Source organism: Canis lupus, chromosome 4 (genome assembly GCF_048164855.1).
Source record: "Canis lupus baileyi chromosome 4, mCanLup2.hap1, whole genome shotgun sequence".
NCBI classification, from domain to species: domain Eukaryota; kingdom Metazoa; phylum Chordata; class Mammalia; order Carnivora; family Canidae; genus Canis; species Canis lupus.
Window position 1 is genome coordinate 40,670,588 of NC_132841.1, and position 24,729 is coordinate 40,695,316.

Consider the following 24,729-nt stretch of genomic DNA (forward strand, 5'->3'; position numbering starts at 1 on the left):
GGTGTGTGGGAGAGCAGGGAACATAAAGATTAATAAGATTGTCCCTGCTCTCAAGGTCCACATCTAGAAGGGAATGCAAACTCCACAGTCATACCATAATACATGTTGTAATTGAGAGGCTACATGTGTCATAGAGCAGGAGATAGAGGAAGACCAGTTCTGCCATAGGACCTTCTAGAAGAGAAGGGATGATGGGCGCTTTACCATAAAACAATTTGCAGGCATTTAAGAGTGTTCTCTTGCCTGGGTACTGGAAGCCATTCACAGGATGCCTATTTCAATTAGATTTTAATCACCCACAGCTAGTGTATGCCTTTAACGAGTGCCTGCTATTACCATGCGGAATGAAGTGTGCTTTATGCCCGCCCTAAATGTGTGCCCACCTGCCTCGTCCTACCTAGAAGTCTCCATATGAGAGCAGTCCAGGTAAGGTGAGGGGGAGGCGTTTGGTGAGGAACTACCAAACAGAAACCCGAACTCTCACATACCTATGGAGGGAGCATAACTCAGGGCTCTGTTCTCTTGTGGTCAGAGTGTATGTGATTTAGCTAGGGGGCAATGAGGTAATAGTATTGTGTCCCCCATTGCTTACTTTTGAATGCAGCAAAGACACGAAGCTCTACCCACCTAAAGCTCTGATACGTAAAAGGCCTCATATCTTTGCTCCTTAGAGCCCTTCTGTTACTTCGCACCTGCCCACAATAGTTTAAACCCTTTAAATTGGCATACAAGGAAGGTTCTCCACAAGTGTGACGGATTGTTCGAGGTTCTTGGGAGACAAAGATAAATAAAACCTGCTCCTCCTCTCAAGCAAGAGAAACCCCACTGAAACAGATTTACAGGGAATAAAATGTGCAGGGGAATAAAATTAAGCTGTATTGACTTATGGAACTGAAAGTAAATTTAGGCATCACTGGATCCAGCTCAGACGATTTTCAGGATTTGGTGTTTTCTTCTCTTCTCAGCTGTGTTTCCCTCTATGTTGGCTTCCCTCTTGGGTAGGCTCTCCCGCATTGGAAAGTGGTCTCAATTTTCCCCTGAATGGGGAATCCAAGCAGCTCTAAGTTTACTTCATCCCAAATTAGCGTTCAGGAAAAAGGAGCTTCTTTCTTCTAAACAGTTGCTGGAAAAAAAAAAAAAAAAAGGTCCTGGATCTGATTCTTACTGTCTCCCAAAGTGAATCCCTCCTAAACCAATCATGGGTTTGCAATACACGGATTGGCTCAAGTTTGGGTGTCAGGACCACCTGGAGTAGGGGATGGAATGGGCTCCATGAGAACCATATGCATTGAGTCATGAGTGGGAGAAATTGGGTCTTCAAAGGGAATTCAGAGCACTATTACCCGAGGAAGGATGAATGAATACCAGGCAAACACAAACTACACAAACTAAAATCGACCCTTCATTCAGCTGCTTCAATAAGTCCATCGTCTAGTCATAATACAGTGCTCTGTATGGGGTCCAGAAAATTGTTGAAGGGCAAGACTTTGTGGGCAAAGACTTTCTTCAACACAGAGAGAATACTCTGATTTTCAGGATTAGTGCAGCTATCTAGAGAAAAGAACATCTGCTTATCTGCAGACTAGAGAAAGAAAAGGCATAAGGTAACAAGCATTTCTAAGTAAGCTCCAACTCCATCTGCTCAAATTATTTGCTTAACAAGCAACTTTCTTAACTTGATCTCTTGAAAGTTCCCACTGCCATACTAGGAGAGAGACTGGCACAAATAACCAATAGTTGTCTTTCCAGACATAGATGAATAGTGTGTCATTCCACTGTATGCATCTATTCCTTGTCATTTCCCTGTACTTTCTCCCTTGATGAAAAGATAAAAATCAGATACTTCTAGGGAAGGCTCCACAAGTGGAGATGATGTGTCAGTAATGCAGGCTGAGGCAATCAGCCTCTCTCTTTGCTACATGTTAGCTGCCTCATTGCCCTTTTCAAAGGCAAAATTATAGAAAAAAAGCAATATTTTCATCCCTACCAATTAGCATCCTGACTTGCTCTAATTTAACAAGGTTTTTTTTTTTTTTTAAGATTTTACTCATTCATTCATTCAAGACACACACACAGAGAGAGAGAGAGAGAGGCAGAGACACAGGCAGAGGGAGAAGCAGGCTCCATGCATGGAGCCTGACGTGGGACTCCATCCCAGAACTCCAGGATCATGTCCCGGGATGAAGGCAGGTGCCAAACCGCTGAGCCACCCAGGCTGCCCTAACAAGTATTTTTCTAAATAGTTACCACATATTCATGTTGGCTGCCTGTGAAAGGTTAAATTATTTTTGCCTCCAATTTTTCGCCCATCCCTGTATCCTCCTTTTGCCTGGGATTTTTCATTTTCTCTCACTAGGGACAGAATGGACTTCACCCCTTGACTTTGGGGTTGGCCATGTCACTTGCCTTGGCCAGGGGGATGTTGGCAGATGCACCACAGTAGAGATCTCAACCTATATTTGTGCAGTTGACTGTGTCTTCTTGTACAGCTGCCTTAGCCATGAGAAGAACATACTGTGTCTAACATATTGCCCCAAGGGCAATGAGAGATGCCTGAGGCTGGCCTTCATTCAATGTTATCAATTGAACCAATAATGTTCTCTATGGAATCATGTCTCCTTAGTCTTCTGTAATCTGGAACAGTTTCTTCGCTGTTCTTGGAGTTTAATAACATTGACATTTTAAAAAATACAACCTCTCCCTTCATTTTTTTATAGAATGTCTTCCTTTTGTGTTTAACTAGTACTTTCTCCTAATTCCTTTCAGGCTACACATCTCTAGTTAGAATACCACAGAAGTGACATTGTAATCCTCAGAGAATCCCATTTGGAGGCACATGATGTCCATTTAATCATTTGGTCAAGGTATTGTGTACTTTTTAACTTCTGTATCATTACTGTTTTTCCACCCGGAATGAATAAGCAATCTGTGGGGAGATATTTTAAGACAATGCAAATATCCAGCTCTTTATCAAAATTTTCTTCAGATAGTTAGCATCCATTGATGGCTTTTGCCTGAACCAATCTTTGCTGTCGTCTTAGCTCAGGCTGCTATAACAGAATACCAGAAACATTTCTTTCTCGTAGTTCTGGAGGCTGGAAGTCTGAGATCAGGTTCTAGCATGGTCGGGTTCCAGTGAAGGCCTGCTTCCTTGTTTGCCATCTTTTCTTTGTATCCTCAGATGTCAGAAATGAGAAAGGGCTACCTCTCTTCCTCTCTGATAAGGGCACCAACACCATCATAGGGACTCCACTCTCATGACCTAATTACCTCCCTACAGTCCTACTTCCAAAGACCATCACATTAGAGCTCTGACATGAATTTGGGGGGAGGGACACATACATTCAGTCCACTGCAACTATTACACTTGAAAAATGATGACTTTCCAGCTCCAGCATTTCCTTCATATTCACCAGTCAGCACTCCACATTCTACTATATGCAAGAGCCTTCTCTGTGTCTCACCTATTTATCTAATTGTTATGTGTATATATACACATATATGTGTATATATATTAGTGGATTTCTATTATCTTCAATGATTTATAACTCATTACTGTCCTTAATTATTTTGGTGCTCAAATTGTCCTAGATTTGGCCAATGACAGCCCCTTCAAACTGGCTCTGGTGTCCTTGTGACACATCTCCATTATTCTTTTTTGGCACTTTTAATTTTATGGCATAATAAGATGTTTTGAGCTCATTTTGTACTTTCTTCTGTCGTGAAATATACCATTTCTACAAGTAGTCCTGCTTCCAGGTAGTGTGGAATGGTATTAAAGCCCAAGATCTGGGTAAGAAACATGCTAATAACTATTTTGCTTCTAGCTACACATGCATACATAATCATGTGCACACATATAAAATTTACTTATATGTATACATATATAAATACATATATATAAACATATGTGACGGTTAATTTTATGTGTCAATTTGACTGATTAAACATTATTTCTGGGGATATCAGTGAGGGGTTTCTGGATGAGACTAGCATTTGAATCAGTGGACTCTGTAATGTAGATGACCCTCTCCAACATGGGTGGACATCACAAAAATATACTGAAGGCCTCAATAACGCAAAAGGGAGAAGAAGGAGGAATTTGCCCCCTTTGCCTCACTGGGACATCTCATCTCATCTTCTCTGACCTACAGACAAGGATTTATACCATTAGCACCCCTATGTCCCAAGTCTTTGGACTTCAACTGAATTATACCACCAGCTTTCCTGAGTCCCCATCTTGCAGACAGTTGATCATGGGACTTCTCAGCCTCCATAATCACATGAGCCAATTCTTCAAAATAATTATATATAGATACAGATATAGACAGATAATCAGATATCAGATATACTGTTTATTTTACTTAAGATAAGCAGATGCCTGTCCTCTTATGTATCCTCTTTCTATATATTCATTTTGCTTTTCATACTTAATAATGTATGTCAGAAAGCACTCTGTGTCAATTCATAAGATTGTTCTCATTCTTTTTTGCAGCTGCAGAGAACCCACTGTATGTTTCACAGTTTTTTTCTACCTATCTCCTATGTGTAGACATTTAGGTCATTTTAAGTATTTTGCAGTTACAAATCATGTGGCAATGAAAAACTTTCTGTGTATGTGTATGTATTTAACTACTCCTGGAGGTATATCTTCAGGGAAGACCACTGTGAGTGAGAGTGTTGGGTATAGAGGAAGGGCATACATGATCTTGTTAGACATTGCCATATTCTCTTCTACAGTGGTTGAACTGTTTTGCATTCCCGCCAACAATGTATGAGAGCGCCTGCTTCTATGAGGCCTCACCAACAGAGTGAATTATCAATATTTTAAATTTTGGTAGAGAAATGGTATCTCAATGTTTTTTTTATTTTTTATTTTTTATTTTATTTTTTTAAGAAAGTAGACCTTTTTTTTAAGATTTTTTACTTTATTTATTCATAGAGACAGAGAAAGAGAGGGAGAGAGAGAGAGAGAGAGAGAGAAAGAGGCAGAGACACAGGCAGAAGGAGAAGCAGGCTCCATGCAGGGAGCCTGACGTGGGATTGGATCCCGGGTCTCCAGGATCACACCCCTGGCCGCAGGCGGTGCTAAACCGCTGAGCCACTGGGGCTGCCCTCACTGTGGTTTTTTAAACACAGTTTTATTGAGGGTGCCTGGGTGGCTCAGATGGTTGAGTGTCCAGCTGTTGGTTTGGGCTGGGGTCATGATATCAGGGTCCTGGGATCAAGCCCCATGTTGGGCTCTGTGCTCAGCAAGGAATTTGCTGGAGATTATCTCCTTCTCCCTACCCTCTGTTCTTCCCCTGCTCTCTCTCTCTTTCAAATAAATAAAATATTTTTTTAAAAAAACAGTTTTATTGAGATATAATTTATACAGCTGACCCTTGAACAACATGGGTTTGATTTGCATGGGTCCATTTACATGCAAATTTTTAATTTTAATTTTTTAAAGATTTATTCATGAGAGACACACACACAGAGGGAGAGAAATAGGCAGAAGGAGAAGCCGACTCCCAGGACACCTGGGTGACTCAGCGGTTTAGCCTCTGCCTTCAGCCCAGGGCGTGATCCTGAGTCCCAGGATCGAGTACCACACCACACCGGGCTCCCTGCAGGGAGCCTGCTTCTCCCTCTGCTTGTGTCTCTGCCTCTCTCTCTTTGTCTCTCATGAATAAACAAATAAATAAATCTTAAAGGAAAAAAAGAGAGAGAAGTAGACTCCCTGCAGGAAGCCTGATGCAGGACTCGAGCCCAGGACCCCAGGATCACAACCTGAGCCAAAGGCAGACACTCAACCACTGAGCCATCCAGGTGCCCCTACATGCAAATTTTTTACAGCAATGTACCATAAATGTTTTCTCTTCCTTATAATTTTCTTTTTAAAGTAATTTCTATACCCAATGTGGAGCTCAAACCTACAATCCTGAGATTAAGAGTCACATATTCTACTGACTGAACCAGCCAGGTGCCCCTTCTTATGATTTTCTTAGTAACATTTTCTTTTCTCTTCCTAATTTTATTGTATGAATACAGTGTGTTATACATATAACATAAAAAATGTGTTAATAGACTGCTTATGTTATCAGTAAAGCTTGTCAATAGTAGGCTATTAGTAGTTAAGGTTTTGGAGAGTCAAGAGTTGTAAGTGAATTTTTCACCACACAGGGATCAGTACCTTTAACCCCCATGTTGTTCAAGGATCAACTGTATATCATAATATTCCCTCATGTAAAGTATAGAATTCAATGTTTAATAGTAGCTTTACAGAGTTGTATAATCATCATTATAATCTGACTTTAGAATGTTTTCATCACCCCCCAAAAAGAAAACTCATGTCCATTAGAAGTCAAATCTCCCTTCCCCCAAGCCCCAGGCAACCGCTAATCCACTATCTTTCTCTAGAGATTTGCCTATTCCATACATTTCAAATAATGGAATCATGCAATGGGTGGTCTTTTTGACTGACTTCTTTCACATAGGATATCTTAAAGGTTCATTCATGTTGTAGCATATAGCATGTATTTCTTTTTATTGCTGAGTATTGTTCTATTGATATATGGATATATCATATTTTATTTATCCTTTCATCAATTGATGGGCATTTAGATTCTTTCAACTTTAGGTTATTATGAATAAGGCTGCTATGAACATTCATGTACAAGTTTTCATGTAGATTCATGTTCTCAGTTGTCTTGGATATATACCTAGGAGATGAATTGCTGGGTCATATGATAGGTATATATTCAACTTTTTGAGGAACTACCAGAATTTTCCAAAGACATGTACCATTTTGCATTGCCACAACAATGTATGAGGGTTCCAAATTCTCCAGATTCTTACACTTGTTCATTGTCTATTTCATTTTAGCCAGTCTAGTAGATGTGAAATGGTGTCTCATTGTGGTTTTGATTTGTATTTCTCTAATAACTAATGATACTGAGTCATTTTGCCTGTGCTATTGTTTACCCATATGTCTTCTTTGGAGAAATTTCTATTCAAATCCTTTGACATTTTAATTGTGTTGTCCTTTTGTTATTGAGTTATAGGATTTATGTATTATTGATATTAAACCTTATCACATATATATTTGCAAATATTTTCTCCCATCTGTGTGTTGTCCTTTCACTTTCTTGAGTGTTGTTTTCAACACAAAGGTTTAAAATTTTGATGAAATCCAATGTATCTATTTTTTTCTTTTATTGTTTGTGCTTTTGCCATTATACTTTAGAAATCACTGTCTAACCCTGGATCATAAAGATTTACCGCTATATTTTCTTCTAAGAGTTTTTGTTGTTGTTGTTGTTTTAGAGATTTTATTTATTTAATCATGAGAGACACAGAGAGAGAGGCAGAGACATAGGCAGAGGGAGAAACAGATTCCCCTCAGAGAACCCAATTCGGGACTCGATCCCAGGACCCCAGGATCATGCCCTGAGCCGAAGACAGATACTCAACCCCTGAGCCACACAGGCATCCCTCTTCTAAGAATTTTGTGGTTTTAGCTCTTACATTTAGGTCTGATTCATTATGAGTTAATTTTTATATATATTGTGAGGCAAGAGTCTGACTTCATTTTTTTGCATGTGGATATTCATTTGTCCTAGAACCACTCATTGAAAAGACTGTTCTTTCCCCATTAAATTATTTTGACACCTTTGTGGAAAATCAATTGACCATAAATAAAATGGTTTATTTCTTTTTTTTTTTTAAGATTTTATTTATTTATTCATGAGAGACTCAGAGAGAAAGAGAGGCAGAGACACAGGCAGAGGGAGAAGCAGGCTCCATGCAGGGAGCTCGACGTGGGACTCGATCCCAGGTTTCCAGGATCACACCTCAGGCTGCAGGCAGTGCTAAGCCGCTGTGCCACCGGGGCCGCCCTAAAATGGTTTATTTCTTAACACAGAATTCTTAAGATCATTTTATTTTTTTTTACTATGAGTTGTTAAACATATTTTCACATGTTTAATGACCATTTTGATATCTTGTGTGTGAGTTGTATAGTCCTGTCTTTTGCCAAATTTTCTATAGGGTATCTTTTTGTCTTTTTCTTCAGATTTTTAGAAGTTTTTTGTGTATTAGAGATATTCATCCTTTATCTGTGATATAAATTACAATATTTTTTCCCTGTTGGTCATTTGTCTTTTAACTTTGCTTATGGTGTTTTTGGTCAAGTAAAGGTTTTTAGGGATCCCTGGGTGGCACAGCGGTTTAGCGCCTGCCTTTGGCCCGGGGCGTGATCCTGGAGACCCGGGATCGAATCCCACATCAGGCTCCCGGTGCATGGAGCCTGCTTCTCCCTCTGCCTGTGTCTCTGACTCTCTCTCTCTCTCTCTCTGTGACTATCATAAATAAATAAAAATTTAAAAAAAAAGTAAAGGTTTTTATTTTTATGTAGTCAGACTAAATGAATGAGTTTTTAAATATTGGATCTTGATTTTAAGACACAGTTTTAAAGCTTTCCCTATATCCAGACTATGGAGAAATTCACCCATGTTTTCCTCTAATCCTTATCTGGTCATCTGGTTTCATCTTTTATGTATAGAACTCGGATCCATTTGGAATTTCATCTAATCAGTGGGATTTAAGTATGAATCTAATTTAGGGGCACTTTAGGTGGCTCAGTCAGTAGAGTGTCTGACTTTTTTTAAAAAATGATTTTATTTATTTATTCATGAGAGACACAGAGAGAGAGAGAGGCAGAGACATAGGCAGAGGGAGAAGCAGGCTCCTTGCAGGGAGCCCGACGTAGGGACTCTATCCTGGGTCTCCAGGATCAGGCCCTGGACCAAAGGTGGCGCTAAACCGCTGAGCCACCTGGGCTGCCCCTGAGTGTCTGACTCTTGATTTTGACTCAGGTCATGATCTTGGGGTCATGAGATCAAGCTCCACTTGGGGCTCCATGCTGGGTGTGGAACCTGCTGAAGATTTTCTCTCTCCGGGCAGCCCTGGTGGTGCAGCGGTTTGGCACCGCCTGCAGCCTGGGGTGTGATCCTGGGGACCCGGGATCTAGTCCCACAACGGGCTCCCTGCATGGAGCCTGCTTCTCCCTCTGCCTGTGTCTCTGCCTCTCTCTCTCTGTGTGTCTATGAATAAATAAATAAAAATCTTTAAAAAAAAAAAAAGATTTCTCTCTCTTTCTCCCTTTCCCTCTTCTCCCCTACCCCACTCCAAGAAAGAAAGAAAGAAAGAAAGAAAGAAAGAAAGAAAGAAAGAAAGAAAGAGAAAAGAAAGAAGAAAGGAAAAGAAATTTCATTTTATCACTTTTTCCCAACAGTTTTCTGCTTAGCCCAACACTACTTATTTAAAATGCCATCTTTTCAGGGCAAGGGCACCTGGATGCTTGAGTAGGTTAAGCATCCAACTCTTAATCTCAGCTCAGGTCTTTTTTTTTTCTTTAAGATTTTATTTATTGGGCAGCCCTGGTGGCACAGCAGTTTAGTGCTGCCTGCAGCCCAGGGTGTGATCCGGGAGACCGGGGATCGAGTCCCATATCAGGCTCCTTGCATGGAGCCTGCTTCTCCCTCTGCCTGTGTCTCTGCCTCTCTCTCTCTCTCTCTCTCCCTGTGTGTCTCTGACGAATAAATAAATAAAATCTTATTTTATTTATTTATTCGTCAGAGACACACAGGGAGAGAGAGGCAGAAACACAGGCAGAGAGAGAAGCAGGCTCCATGAAGAGGCCTGATGTGGGACTCGATCCTGGGACTCCAGGATCACACCCTGGACCGAAGGCAGGCGCTTAACCACTGAGCTGCCCAGGGATTCCCTCAGCTCAGGTCTTGATCCCAGGGTCATGAGTTCAAGCCTCATGTTGAGCTCCACACAGGTTGTAGCACCTACTTAAGAAAAATTCCATCTTTTCCATATGAAGTATAATGTCAATTTGTCCAGCTCATTACAAAAAAAGTTTGTTGGTATTTGTTGGTGTTTTTACAGGGGACTAGGTTAAAGTTATAAATTAATTTAGAGAGAAAGTTGAATCGCTCTAATAAAGAATAAGGGATGTTTTTTGCATTTGCTCAAGTCTACTTTTGTATTCTTCAAGAGTGTTTCAGTTTTCCTCATATGGATTTTGCACTATTCATAAATGTTTTATCTTCTTTGCTATTGTAATGTAATGGTTCTTTTTACTACAATATTATCCTCTAATTGATTATTGTGTATAGTATAGCTATTAAAGGGCACCTAAGTGGCTCAGTTGGTTAAGTGTCCAACTCTTGGTTATAGCTCAGGTCATGATCTCAGGGTCATGAGATGGACCCCACATCAGGGCTCCTGCTCAGCTTGGAGTCTGCCTGAGATTCTCTTTCCATTTCCCTCTGCTCCAGTCATGCTCATGCTCTCTCCTTCTCTCTCTAAAATAAGTAAATAAACCATAAGTAAAATATTAAAAAAAAGAAAACTATTAATTTTTTGTGTTAATTTTATATATTATACCTTACAGAATTCTCATATCGTTTGAGATAGTATTATCATTGATTCTCTAGGTTTATTGGGTATTCTATCATGTCTTTGGGAAAGAGAAAGTTATATATTTTTTTCCAGTTATGTTGCCTATCTTTACTTCCCTTGTCTAATTGCATTGGCTTACACTCCTAGTACAATCTTAAACAATAGTAGGGTTAGTTGTTATTCTTGCCTTATTCCTGATCTTTAGTATTTTCCCCTCAAATAAGATACTGTCTTTAGGACTAAGGTAATATATTTCATCATGTTAAGGAAGTATTCCTCCATTCCTGTTTCCACAAGAGTTTTTGTTTTCAGTTAGTTTTTATTTGTTCATTTTTTGGAATGGATGTTGAATTTTGTCAATGTTTTTAAAGCACATATGAGAATAATCACATAATTTATCTTCTTGGATCTATAAATTTGTTGAATTATATTAATGGATATCCTAATATTGAACCATCCTTGCATTTCTGTTATAAGCCCCATTTAGTCATGATTTATTATTTTATTAATGTGGTGTTTGAGTTTGGCAGTATAAATATTTTTTATTTTTTATTTTTTTATTTTTTTTATTTTTTTCATTTTATTTTAATTTTTAAAAATTTTTTATTTATGATAGTCACAGAGAGAGAGAGAGAGAGAGAGACAGAGACATAGGCAGAGGGAGAAGCAGGCTCCATGCACCAGGAGCCTGATGTGGGATTCGATCCCGGGTCTCCAGGATCACGCCCTGGGCCAAAGGCAGGCGCCAAACCGCTGCGCCACCCAGGGATCCCTATTTTTTATTTTATAATATATAAATATTTTTATTTTATAATATATAAATATTTTTTAATTTTTAATTTTTTATTTATAAAAATAAATATTTTTATTTATCTTTTAAAGATTTTATTTTAAAAAAAGATTTTATTTATTCATTCATGAGCGATACAGAGAGAGAGAGAGAAAGACAGAGAGAGAGGCAGAGACACAGGCAGAGGGAGAAGCAGGCTCCATGCGGGGAGCCTAACGTGAAACTCAATCCCAGTTCCCCAGGATCAGGCCCTGGGCTGAAGCTGGCGCTAAACCGCTGAGCCACCCAGGCTGCCCTATTTCAGATTTTTAAAAAGAATATTTGTAAATGATATTGGTCTATAATTTTATCATGTGTAGGGTATCTTTATTAGCTTGAAACATCAATGCTAAACTACTTCATATAAAGAATTTAGAAGTTTACCATTTTTTTCTCTCTGAACAATTTATGTAGTAACAGGACTATTTTCTAAGATTTCATAGAATTCTTTTGTGAAACTATCTGAGCTTGTATTTTGATGTGGGATAGTTCTTTGATAACATTCTATATTTCAAAAAAAAACATTCTATATTTCTTCTTTGAGATTGATTTAACTTTTCATCTTGGGAAGGTCAATTTTGGTCAACTATATTTTCCTAAGGTATTACCATTCATTAGCTTTAAAATTTTTTTTGTATAGGGCTATCTGTATAAAGGACACTTTATGACTTTCTGGCTTCCTCTGTATTAATAATTACTTTCCTCTTGTCATTTCTTATTCTGCACATTTCTGCTTTATCCTCTACATACACTTCTAAGTAAAATTAGCTAGTGGTTTATCTATTTTATGACTTTATTCAAAGAACCAGAATTTTTATTTATTTTGATCTACTGTTTTCTAGTTCTTTATTCCTGCTTTTTTTTTATCTATTATGTTCTTTCTTGTGGTTTCTTGCATTTTTCTAAAGATGTATTTTTTTAAAGATTTTATTTATTTATTTGAGAGAGACAGAGACAGAGAGAGACAACACAAAGGGGGTAGAGGCAGAGGCAGAGGGAGAAGCAGACTCCCTACTGAGCAGGGAGCCTGACTCAGGCCTCAATCCCAGGACTCCAAAATCATGAACTTAACTGGCTGAGCCACCCAGGTATCCCTATTTATTTATTTTGGAGGAGGGTGGGCACAAGGTGAGGGAGAAAAAAAATCAAGCATGTTCTGTGCTGAGTGTGGAGCCTGACTCAGGGCTTGATCTCACAACTGTGAGACCATGACCTGAGCCAAAACCAAGAGTCAAAAAACAAAAACAAAAACAAAAAACAAAAACAAAAAAACAAAAAAAACACAAAAACAAAAAAACAAAAAAGAAAACAAACAAAACCAAGAGTCAGATATTCAACTGATTGCGCTATGTAGATGCCCCTTCCTTGTGGTTTCTTTTGTTCTTTCTCTAACTTAAATTGGAAATTTAGTGAATTTTAATTTAATTAAATTTATTGTTTAATTTCATCAATACAGGCTTTAGGGATATGAATTTTTCTTGAATTTTTCCTTGGGATATATGTTTTACATATATCTCATAGATTCTTTTTTTTTTTTTTAAGATTTTATTTATTTATTCATGAGAGACACACACAGAGAGAGAGAGAGAGAGAGAGAGAGGGGCAGAGACACAGGCAGAGGGAGAAGCAGGTGCCATGCAGGGAGCCCGATGCAGGACTCAATCCCGGGTCTCCAGGATCACGCCCTGGGCCAAAGTCGGCACTAAACCACTTAGCAACCTGGGCTGCCCCATAGATTCTGATATGCAGCAATTCTGTAACTTCAGTAATTCCCTTATACCTAATCATTGTTAAGTATAAAAGTTTTAAGTTTTCAGGTAGGAAATTATGCCAGTTATCAAATTATTGTTTCTCAGATCCAAATTCACTCTTCATTGCCTGCTCTGTGAAAATGGATATGGGCCCTTTAAACATTGTGCCTTTGTCATTTGGCACATGTTTAAGCTTTGACAGTAGAGGGCACTGGAGAGACGTTGCAGGAAGAATTATTCACTTACTCAGTAAGCTCAGCATGGGGTGGCTTCTCCAGAGCCAGGCCTCTGAGGAATGTAAACCTGTCCCTTATCTAGATCCTGCAGTAAAAAGAGCTTCTCTAATGCACTTCAGGATACACAGCTGCCCCAATGCCATGCCCCTGAAACTACAGCAGTTTCCCTAAGCCCCCTTGCTCCCATTGTATACAGGAGCTAACAATACCTAGCAAGTAGCAGCCTCCACAGGCACAGACTGTCAGGTAGTTTCATGGCTATAGTGAGATACATCCTATGAACAGTTCCCAGCACCCTACAGAACAAACTTCGAGCCATTCCTGGAGAGTAGTTTCCAGCAACTTCACTGGTATGGCACAACAATAACCTCTCTACCATTCATAGATCCAGGTCCATGTGCTCCCTAAGAAAGTCTGGCTCTTAACCTTAGAGGGGCCTCTTCCTTATACATGATCTCAGCTCTGGGGTGGGAGGGACATGGCTGCTTCTTAGTTGGCCATTCCTGTGTTCTTTAGAGTTCCTTTCTTCCTTCCATAAAATTAAAATATCTAATACCAAAATTTCATGTGATATATATGTTGCCACATTATTTTAAAATAAGCCTATAGGGATCCCTGGGTGGCGCAGCGGTTTAGCGCCTACCTTTGGCCCAGGGCGCGATCCTGGAGACCCGGGATTGAATCCCACGTCAGGCTCCCGGTGCATGGAGCCTGCTTCTCCCTCTGCCTATGTCTCTGCCTCTCTCTCTCTCTCTCTCACTGTGTGACTATCATAAATAAATTAATTAATTTAAAAAAATAAATAAAATAAGCCTATAGCTAGCATCATACTTAATGATGAAGAATGAATGCTTTTTCCCTAAGATAAAGAGCAAGTAAGAATGCTTACTCTCACTATTTCCATTGAATATTGTAATTCTACTAACTAGTTAAATAAGGCAAGGAAAAAAATTGGAAAAGAAAAAGCAAAATTATCTTTATTCATAGACAATATAATAATCTATTTAGAAAATCCAATTGAATTTCCAAAAGTACTAGAACTGACAAATAACTTAGCAAGTCTGTAGCATATAATATCAACATACAAAAATCAATTGTATATCTATGTACTAATAAACAGTAACTGGAACTATAAAACCAATACTATTTTCAGGGTGTCTGGGTGGCTCAGTTGGTTAAGCATCTGACTCTTGGTTTCAGCTTGGATCATGATCTCAAAGGTTGTGAGATCAAGCCCTACATCAGGCTCCACACTCAGCAAGGAGTCAGCTTGAAGATTCTCTTCCTCTGCCCCTCCCTATTCTCTCAAATAAATAAATAAATCTTTTTAAAATAACTGTTTTCAATACTATCAAAAACTGAATTCCTTAGGGATACATCTGACAAGAGGTATGCCAGACCTGTGCAATCAAAAGTATAAAGCATTGCTGAGAGAAATTAAAGATATATATAAAGAGAGATATACCATGTTCATGGGTTGGAAGATTCAATATTGTTAATATGTCAATCCTCCCCATATTTATCTATATATTCTGTTATCTCCATCAAAGTCCCAACAGGTTTTCTTTTTGGTAGAAATTGAAAGGACAATTCTAAGATTCATATGGAAATGCAAAGAGCCTAAAATAGTCAAAATTACTTTGAAAAGAAAGAACAGGGCAGCCCCAGTGGCTCAGTGGTTTAGTGCCACCTTCAACCCAGGGCATGATCCTGGAGACCCAGGATCAAAGTCCCACATTGGGCTCCCTGCATGGAGCCTGCTTCTCCCTCTGCCTGTGTCCCTGCCTTTCTCTCTCTGTATCTCTCATGAATAAATAAATAAAATCTTTTAAAAAATAAAAAAGAAAAGAAAAGAGAGAACAACTTTGGAGGATTAATACAACCTAATAACAAGACTTATTATAGGGGATCACTGTGTGGCTCAGCAGTTTAGCGCCTGCCTTTGGCCCAGGGCATGATCCTGGAGTCCCAGGATTGAGTCCCACGTCAGGCTCCTGGCATGGAGCCTGCTTCTCCCTTTGCCTGTGTCTCTGCCCCCCCCCCCCCCCCCCGTATCATGAGTAAATAAATAAGATCTTTTAAAAAAAAAAAGACTTATTATAAAGTTACAGTAATCAAGACAATATGGTATTACCATCAAGAGAGACAAATAGAGGGATCCCTGGGTGGTGCAGCGGTTTGGCGCCTGCCTTTGGCCCAGGGCGCGATCCTGGAGACCCGGGATCGAATCCCACGTCGGGCTCCCGGTGCATGGAGCCTGCTTCTCCCTCTGCCTGTGTCTCAGCCTCTCTCTCTCTGTGTGTGTGTGTGTGACTATCATAAAATAAAAATAAAAAAAAAAACAAATTTAAAAAATTGTTAAAAAAAAAAAAAAGAGAGAGACAAATAGAGGGCAGCCCTGGTGGCGCAGTGGTTTAGCGCCACCTGCAGCCTGGGGTGTGATCCTGGGGACCCGGGATCGAGTCCCACATCAGGCTTCCTGCATGGAGCCTGCTTCTCCCTCCGCCTGTGTCTCTGCCTCTCTCTTCACTCTCTCTGAATGAATGAATAAATAAATCTTAAAAAAAAAAAAGAGAGACAAATAGATCAACGAAGCAGGGTAGAAAGTTCAGAAATAGATGTCCACGTGTATATGGACAACTCTCTTTTTTACAAAGATGCAAATGCAGCTGAGTGGAGAAAGGGCATCACTTAACAAATGCTGAAAAGAGGTGCCTAGATGGCTTAGTTGGTTAAGTCTTTGACTCTTGATTTCAGCGCAGGCCATGATCTCAGGGTTGTGAGATGGAGTGCCCCCCCCCCATCAAACTCCACGCTGGGCTTGGGGCCTGCTTAAGATTCTCTCCTTCTGCCCCTCCACCCCACTCTCTTTCTCTAAAACAAAAACAAAAACAAAACAAAACAAAAAACCTCAGATACACATGAAAACAAATGTTGCTGAATCTATATTAAAAAACAAAAAACAAGTTTTGATCCATACCTCACACCATATACAAAAATTAACCAAATGTGGATAATAGACCTAAATGTAAACCTCCAAACCCTAAGTCTTCGGGAAGAAAACCTAGGAGAAGCCTTTCTGACTTTGGTTTAGGCAAAGATTACTTCTATATGATAGCTAAAACAGGATACATAAAAGAACACACTGACAAATTGGACTTTATCAAAAATTTAAAATTCTGCTTTTTCACAAGACACTTTTGAGAGAATAAAAAGATAAGACAATGACTGGGAGTCAGTATCTGCAAGTCATATATCAGATAAAAGAGTTACATCCAGAAAATATAAAGAACTATCAGAACCAATAATAAGAAAACAAATAACCCAATTTACAAATGGGCAAAATATTTGAATTTATATTTTACCAAAGAAGATATTCAAATGGCAAATAAGCACATGAAAAAAAAAATGTCCCAGGGATCCCTGGGTGGCGCAGCGGTTTAGCACCTGCCTTTGGCCCAGGGCGCAATCCTGGAGACCTGGGATCGAATCCCATGTTGGGCTCCCGGTGCATGGAGCCTGCTTCTCCCTCTGCCTGTGTCTCTGCCTCTCTCTCTCTGTGTGACTATCATAAATAAATAAAAATTTAAAAAAATTTAAAAAAATGTCCCAAATCATCAATCATTAGGGAAATGGAAATTAAAATTACAATGAGAGGGATGCCTGGGTGGCTCAGTGGTTGCCTCTGCCTTTGGCTCAGGGCGTTATCCCAGGGTCCTAGGATCGAGTCCTACATTGGGTTTCCTGCATGGAACCTGCTTCTCCCTCTGCCTATATCTCTGCCTCTTTCTCTGTGTGTCTCTCATGAATAAATAAATAAAGACTTTTTAAAAAATAAAAATAAATAAAAATAAAATTACAATGAGATATTCTCTACACATCTATCAGAATGGTTACTATTAAAAACTAACCTAAAACAAGTGTTAGGGGATCCCTGGGTGGTTTGGCAGTTTAGCACCTGCCTTTGGCCCAGGGCGCGATCCTGGAGTCCCGGGATCGAGTCCCACATCGGGCTCCCAGCATGGAGCCTGCTTCTCCCTCTGCCTGTGTCTCTGCGTCTCTCTCTCTCTCTCTCTCTCTCTCTATCATGAATGAATAAATAAATAAATCTTAAAAAAATAAAAATAAAAAAATAAAACAAGTGTTAGCGAGGATGTGAAGGAGGTAGAGTTTTCGTGTAATACTGGTAGGAATGTAATGTTAAGACCCTTGGAAAATGGTTTGGCAGTTTCTTAAAAAAAAAAAAATGACTACAACAAACTACCATATGTTCCATCCATTCTTCTACTAGGCATTTACCCAGGAGAAAGGAAAATATGTGCCCATATATAGACATGTATATGAATGCTCATAGCAACTTTAAAAAAAAAAGATTGAATTTATTTATTCATGAGAGACACAGAGAGAGAGGCAGAGACACAGGCAGAAGAAGCAGGCTCCATGCAGGGAGCCCGATTTGGGACTCAATCCCAGGACCCCAGGATCACACCCTGAGCCAAAGGGAGGCATTCAATCGCTGAGCCACCCAGGCATCCTGTTCATCGCAACTTTACCTGTGATTGTGAAAACATTATATACCCACACAAATGACAAACTGGTATATCCATACAATGGAAAACTATTCATTAACTGAAAATAATAAACCTTACAATATGGATGAATCTCAAAATTATTATGCTGAGTGAAAGAAGCCATACTAGGGCACCTGGGTGGCTCAGTTGGTCAAGTGTCTGGCTTTGGCTTAGGTCATAATCCTAGGATCTTGGAATTGAGTCCCATATTGGGCTCCCTGCTCAGCAGGGTGTCTGCTTCTTCCTCTCCCTCTCCCCTTCCTCCCTGCTCCTGCTCTCTGTCTCTGTCTCTCTCTCAAATAAACAAAACCTTTGAAACATAAAAAAATTGGGATGCCTCGGTGGCTCAGTGGTTGAGCACCTCCCTTTGGCCCAGGACATGATCCTGGAGTCCCAGGATTGAGTTCCGCATCGGGCTCCCTGCATGGAGCCTGCTTCTCCTCCCTCTGCCTGTGTCTCTCTGCCTCTCTCTCTGTCTCTCATGAATAAATAAATAAAATCTTAGAAAAAAACAAAACAAAACATTAAAGGGCATCCCAGGTAGCTCAGCGGTTTAGCGCTGCCTTCAGCCCAGGGCCTGATCCTGGAGACCCACGATCGAGTCCCATGTCAGGCTCCCTGCTTGGAGCCCACTTCTCCCTCTGTCTATGTCTCTGCCTCTCTCTCTGTGTGTGTCTCTCATGAATAAATAGATAAAATCTTTAAAAAAAAAACACTAAAAAATTAAAAAAAGAAATTAGCCATACCAAAAGAGTACATACTGTATATATTCATTTACAGAAATTTTTAGAAAATGCAGAAAAACCTATAGTGACATAAAGCAGATCAGTGGTTACCTGGGGACAGGTGACTGGGGAGATGCAATAGAGAGGGATTACCAAAGGGCCTAAGGAAATTTTTGGAGGAATGGACATATTGATTATGGTAATGGTTTCACAGGTGTATACACATGTCAAACTTATGAAAAGGTACATGTATTAAATATGTGCTGTGTAGTATATTAAATTTTTAAAAAATCATGCTGACTAGAGAATGTATTGTAAGATGAGGCAGGAAAGGACACAGAAAGACTAGTAGCCAAGGTGGGAGTTGGTGATGGCAATAGAGACAGAAAAAAATTAATATATATATATAATTATTAAGATTTTATTTATTTGAGAGAGAGCATGAACAGTGGGGAGGGGCAGAGGGAGAGGGAAAAGCGGACTCCCTGCTGAGCAGGGAGCCCAACATGGAGCTTGATCCCAGCACAATGGCATCATGAACTGAGTAGAAGGCAGACATGTAACTGACTGAGCCTAGAGACTCAGAATATATTTAATGGATAGAATGAAAAGGACTTGGTAATGGATAAGGTGTGAGAGATAAAGAAGATGAAGGAATCATCAGTAACTCTTGGGTCTGGGACTTGAGCAATTGGATGGATTATGGTGCCATTTGTGGAGGATGAAAAAGACTAAAGAACAGTTTGGCTGAGTGGGGAGAATTGAGTTTTTCAAGTCCATGTGTTCTTTAAAATCCCATCTGTGTTCTAAACTGCATCAGAAAATGCCTGATATGTGAGTTAAAAATGCTGGTTGCCGGACTCCACCCCAGACCAAATCAGAATCTCTGTGAGATCATGATTTTAAAAATCTCCTGAGGTCACTGAAATCCATACTAAAGTTTGACAGCTATTGGACTTCATTTCCCCCCCTTTTCTTTTCCCTTCTTTCACACTTCTCCTTTTTCTTTCTCTCTTGCCAATTCCCCTTGAAGAATTAGCTAAGTAAAGAAGGCTCTGGAGGTCTAATAATTATAAACACGTAACACCAAACAACAAAGACCCAAAATACATGAAGGGAAAACTATTAGAACTAAAAAATGAGCTCAGCAAGGTTGTAATATTTTGATCAATATACAAAAATCAATCGTACTTCTATACACTTGTAATGAACAACCTGAAAAGGAAGTTAAGACAATAAATCCATTTGTAAATAGCAAATCATAGAATTTACAATAGTATGAAACAGAATAAAATATTAGGAATAAATTTAAGAAGTGCAAGTCTTGTACACTGAAAACTACAAAATGTCACTGAAATGAATTTGAGACATAAATAAGTGGAAAGAGGGGATCTCTGGGTGGCTCAGTGGTTTAGCATCTGCCTTCGGCCCAGGTTGTGATCCTGGAGTCCCAGGATCAAGTCCCACCTCAAGCTCCCCACAGGGAGTCTGCTTCTCCATCTGTCTGTGTCTCTGCCTCTCTCTCTTTCTCTGTGTCTCTCATGAATAAATAAATAAAATCTCTAAAAAATAAAAATAAAAAAGATAGATTGACCAAATTGATCTATAGATTCAACACATTTCCCATCAAAATTCCAGCTCCTTTTTTTTTTTCCAGAAATGGACAAACTGATGAAATTCATATGGAAGTATAAGGGACCCAGAATAGCCAAAACAAAAGGGAGAACAAAATCAGGGGACTTATATTTCCTCACTTCAGTACTTACTATGAAGCTACAATAATCAAGACTATGTGGTACTGGCCTGAGGATAGATATAAAGACCAATGGAATAGGAGCACCAGGCTGGCTCAGTCAGTAGAGCACATGACTCTTGATCTTAGGGTGGTGAGTTCAAGCCCCAGATTGGGCATAGCACTTACTTAAAAACAAACAAACAAACCTGACTTTAAAAAAAAAAAGACTAAATGGAATAGAATTAAGTCTAGAAATAAACTGATACATTTATGGTTAATTGATTTTTTTTTTTTGGTTAATTGATTTTCAATAGGAATGTCAAGACAATTAAAAGGGGGGAAAGAATGGTCTTTTCAACAAATGGTGGAACACTGGAAATCCACATGCAAAAGGGTAGAGTTGGACCCCTACCTCACACCATACTAAGATATTAATTCAAAGTGGGTTAAAGACCTAAATGTTAGAGCTAAAATTATAAAACTCTTAGAGGAAAATAGGTGCAGATCTTCATGACTTTAGACAGTGTTTTCTTAGATATGAGTCCTAAAGCATAAGTAACCAGAGAAAAAATCAGAAAAATGAACTAACTTTATGAAAATTGAACTTTCATGCTTCAAAGGACACTATCAAGAAAATTATGGAACTATCAGAGAAAATATTTGCAAATCATGTATCTGCTAAGGGATTTGTAGTCAGAATATAGAAAGAACCCTTACAACCCAATATAAAAAGACAAATAATATTATTTCAAAACGTGCAAAGTGTCTGAGTAAACATTTTTCCAAAAACTGATCTACAAATGGTAAGTACATAAAAAGACATTCAACATCATTAGTCATTTGGGAAGTGCAAGTAAAACTACAATGAGATACCCTACGTATCCAAAACAGCTGTACTATTTCACATTTCCTTATAAATTGCTGGTGGGAATATAAATGGTGCAGACATTTTGGAAAATACTTTGCCAGTTCCTCGGAAAGTTAAGCATAGAGTTACCATAGGCTCAAGCAATTCTACCCTTAGTATATACCCAGAACAATTGAAAACATATGTCCACACAAAAACTTGTGCATAACAGCTTTATTCATAATACCCCCAAAATGGAAACAACCCGAATGCTCATCAACTGATGAATAAACACAACGTGCTATGTCCACACAATAGAAAATTAGTCAGCTATAAATATGAATGAAGTATTGATACATTATACAATATGGATGAACCTTGAAAACATTATGCTATATGAAAGAAATCAGCCACAAGAGACCAAATATGATTCCATTTATAGGAAATGTCCAGAATAGACAAATACACAGAGACAAAAAAATTCATGAGTGTTGCCTGGGCAGGGTCTGTGAATTGGGAGCAAATGGGGAGTGACTGCTAATAGCTATGGGGTTTCTTTTTGAGGTGATGACAATATTCTAAAATTGATTGTAAATAGACTAAAAACCATTGAATTGTACACTTTATTTTTTATTATTTTAATCAAGGTATAATTGTCATATAACATTAGTTTCAACATAATGATTCAATATTTGTATATATTGCAAAATAATCACATTACTGTGATTACGTCTAATTAATATCCATCACCATATATGGATGTTAAATTTTTTTTGTGATGAGAACTTTCAAGATTCACTCTGTTAGCAACTTTCAAATATGCAATACAGTATTTACTTTAGACATCATGCTTGTATAGACATATATTACATTCCCATGACTTATTTATTTTACTTTATTTTTTAAAGATTTTATTTATTCATGAGAGACAGAGAAAAGCAGAGACCTAGGCAGAGGGAGACAGGGAGCCTGAAGCAGGACCTGATCCCAGGACACCAGAATCACAACCTGAGCCAAAAACAGATGCTCAACCACTGAGCCACCCAGGCATCCCAACTTACTTATTTTATAACTGAAAGTTTATCCATTTTGACCCTTTCACTCATTCTTCTGTCACTGCCCCCACCCCTGCTGGCAACCAACAATCTGTCTCTATCTTTGAGCTTGGAGTGGTTTTGTTTTTGTTGTTTTAAATTCCACATATAAGTGAGATCAAAAGGTATTTCTCTTTCTCTGTTTCAATTCTTTCACTTAGCATAACGCCCACAGAGTCCACCCATGTTGTCACAGATGGCAAGATTTCAATCTTTTTCATGGCCAAATAATATTCCTTTGTGTGGATATGTGTGTGTGTGTGTGTGTGTGTGTGTATCTCATATTTTCTTTAGCCATTCATCTATTGATGGGCACAAACAAATTAAGTTTGTTTCCATGTCTTGGCTATTGTAAATAATGCTGCAATAAACATGGGGGTGCAGATGGCTTTTTGAGTTAGTGTTTTCATTTTCTTCAGATATAAATCCCCAGATCTATAAAAATAGATCAATGCTCTATTTTTAACCTTTTGAGGAACCTCCATACTGTTGTCCATAGTGGCTATACCAATTTGAATCATACACTTTAAACTGGTGAAATATATGGTATATGAATTATATCTCAATAAACACATTACTAAAAAATAAAGCACATACACACCCATATACACAGGATCACAAAGAAGGCACAGTTTCTATACAAAGGTCTTAAGTGGATTGAGCCGTGCAGTAAGTAGGTGATGCTAGACATGAAGTAGAGGAGAGTTAATAAAGAGCCCCCACAGAGTTTAGAGCACTGTTATTGGCCCAGTTTTACAGGTTAAGGAAATTGAGCTGTATAGAAATTTAAGGTTCTACAGCTAGCACAGAATGGAAGCCAGATTCCAACCCAGGAAGTTGATAGCGGAGCTGGGGCCCTTAACTGCCACTTTATTCTGTCTCCTGCGAACTTGTGATTCTACTCTAAGATAAAGGCAAGGTGGAGAACACCCATAACTGAAAATCTCCCAATGACATGGCTCTCTTCCTAGGGCAACCCCTCAGTGCTCATCAGAGTCATCTGATCATCTGTTTTAACAGACATTGTGGAAGTCTTGGTTTCTGTAATTTCTAGAGCAAATTTCGGGAGAAAGCAATCTCTTTGAAGATATTCAACATGCAGCTTCTCTCCTTCAGGGAAGTGATGAAGTGATGTCTATCTGCCAATGTGAATACTCAGCTGAGAATGATCAAATAGAAGAGGGCTTTGTGACGCAGTACCTGAATGTCAGAGCAACCTCTGAAAACTCATAAATACACGGTCACACATAAGCTTTTTTGAATTTTCATGACTACCCAGGGCAACAATAATTTGTCCGTATAAATTTAATATAGCAGATTTCTATTTCTCACAAGACATTTCTGTGCTTTTATAGAAGTATAGGATTTTGTTTGTCAAACCCTCATTTTTATATGACTACCAAATAAATACAAGGACGGAAACCTTTCTCTGCATTTTGGACTATTTCTGTTAGATACCCATGTGTGGGATAATCCCAAGTCAAAGGTTACCAACATTTTTAAGGTTCTTGATCCTTGTTTCCAAGTTACTTTGCAAAAAGACTGAACCGATTTACACTCCCACCAGCAGTGTATGAAAATATATTTAAATGCAAATTCCAAGCTGCAGAGAGTCTCTTTCTTAGGTGTCTCACTTTTTTAATGCTAAGCAAAAGCCGACCCAGGATGTTAAAAAAAGAAAGTCTGATATAAAAATGGAGTGGATAGTTAAAACAGCTTGGGCAGAAATAAGCTTTATAAAGGCCCAAGCAGGCTGATAAAAATTTTAAGGCATCCTAGCAGAACACAATTCTGAAGGGACCATTAAGGATTTGGCTTAGGTTAAGATAGCGACCGCCAAGAATGTCGGGCGTGGTCCATGTACCAAATTCCAGTTTAGAAAAAGCAGGGTATTTTATTTTCTTATACTTCATTTTGTTCTAAAGGCGGTTTAAGATACCTAGAGGGAGGTTCTTGAGAAGTAGCGTTGTGTCTGAATAATCAATCTCGCGAAGATGCAATGAACCCACGCCCTCGGAACTACGGTCAGCGCTTATCTCTGCTACACGGAGTGCCTCGCCTCCGTAATCGGCTCCAGCTGGCGACCACGATGACCGCCTCTACGTCTAATAATGGGGCACAGTGATTTGGGGGGGTGGCTTGGGAGCGGGGCAAACACGGGGAGCGCAGGCTCGGCGTTCCAGTCCACCGAATTCTAGAACCCCAAAGGTGCTCAACCGTCAGGCAGGGCCGCCCCGGCCGCCCCGGCCGCAGCTCGGGGTGCAGCCCCGTCCTCGTCGGCGAGGCTCCTGTTACTACTTCTCTGCGCCCCCTCCGACCCGCTTCCACTAGAAAGAGAAAGGCTGACGCCCGAGGAGGAGCCAGAAACTCGATTTCACCGCCCCCACTTCTCCTTTCCCACTTTGGTCCCTCCTTTCCTGCCTCCTCCCCCTTCTCCCCGTCCTTCTTCCCTCCTCGCCGCTCTCCCGGCCTCGGCCCCCGGACGG

At 39.4% G+C, this 24,729-nt stretch overlaps 1 long non-coding RNA gene across 1 annotated transcript; it reads right to left on the minus strand.

Annotated features, from left to right (window-relative positions):
• Positions 1-91: 91 nt before the first annotated feature.
• LOC140632285 (uncharacterized) lies at positions 92-24,686 on the minus strand. The gene is made up of 2 exons (XR_012029808.1): positions 24,183-24,686; positions 92-1,123 (listed from the first exon to the last, which is right to left on the minus strand). It is a non-coding gene; the product is annotated as an uncharacterized lncRNA (long non-coding RNA).
• Positions 24,687-24,729: the final 43 nt, after the last annotated feature.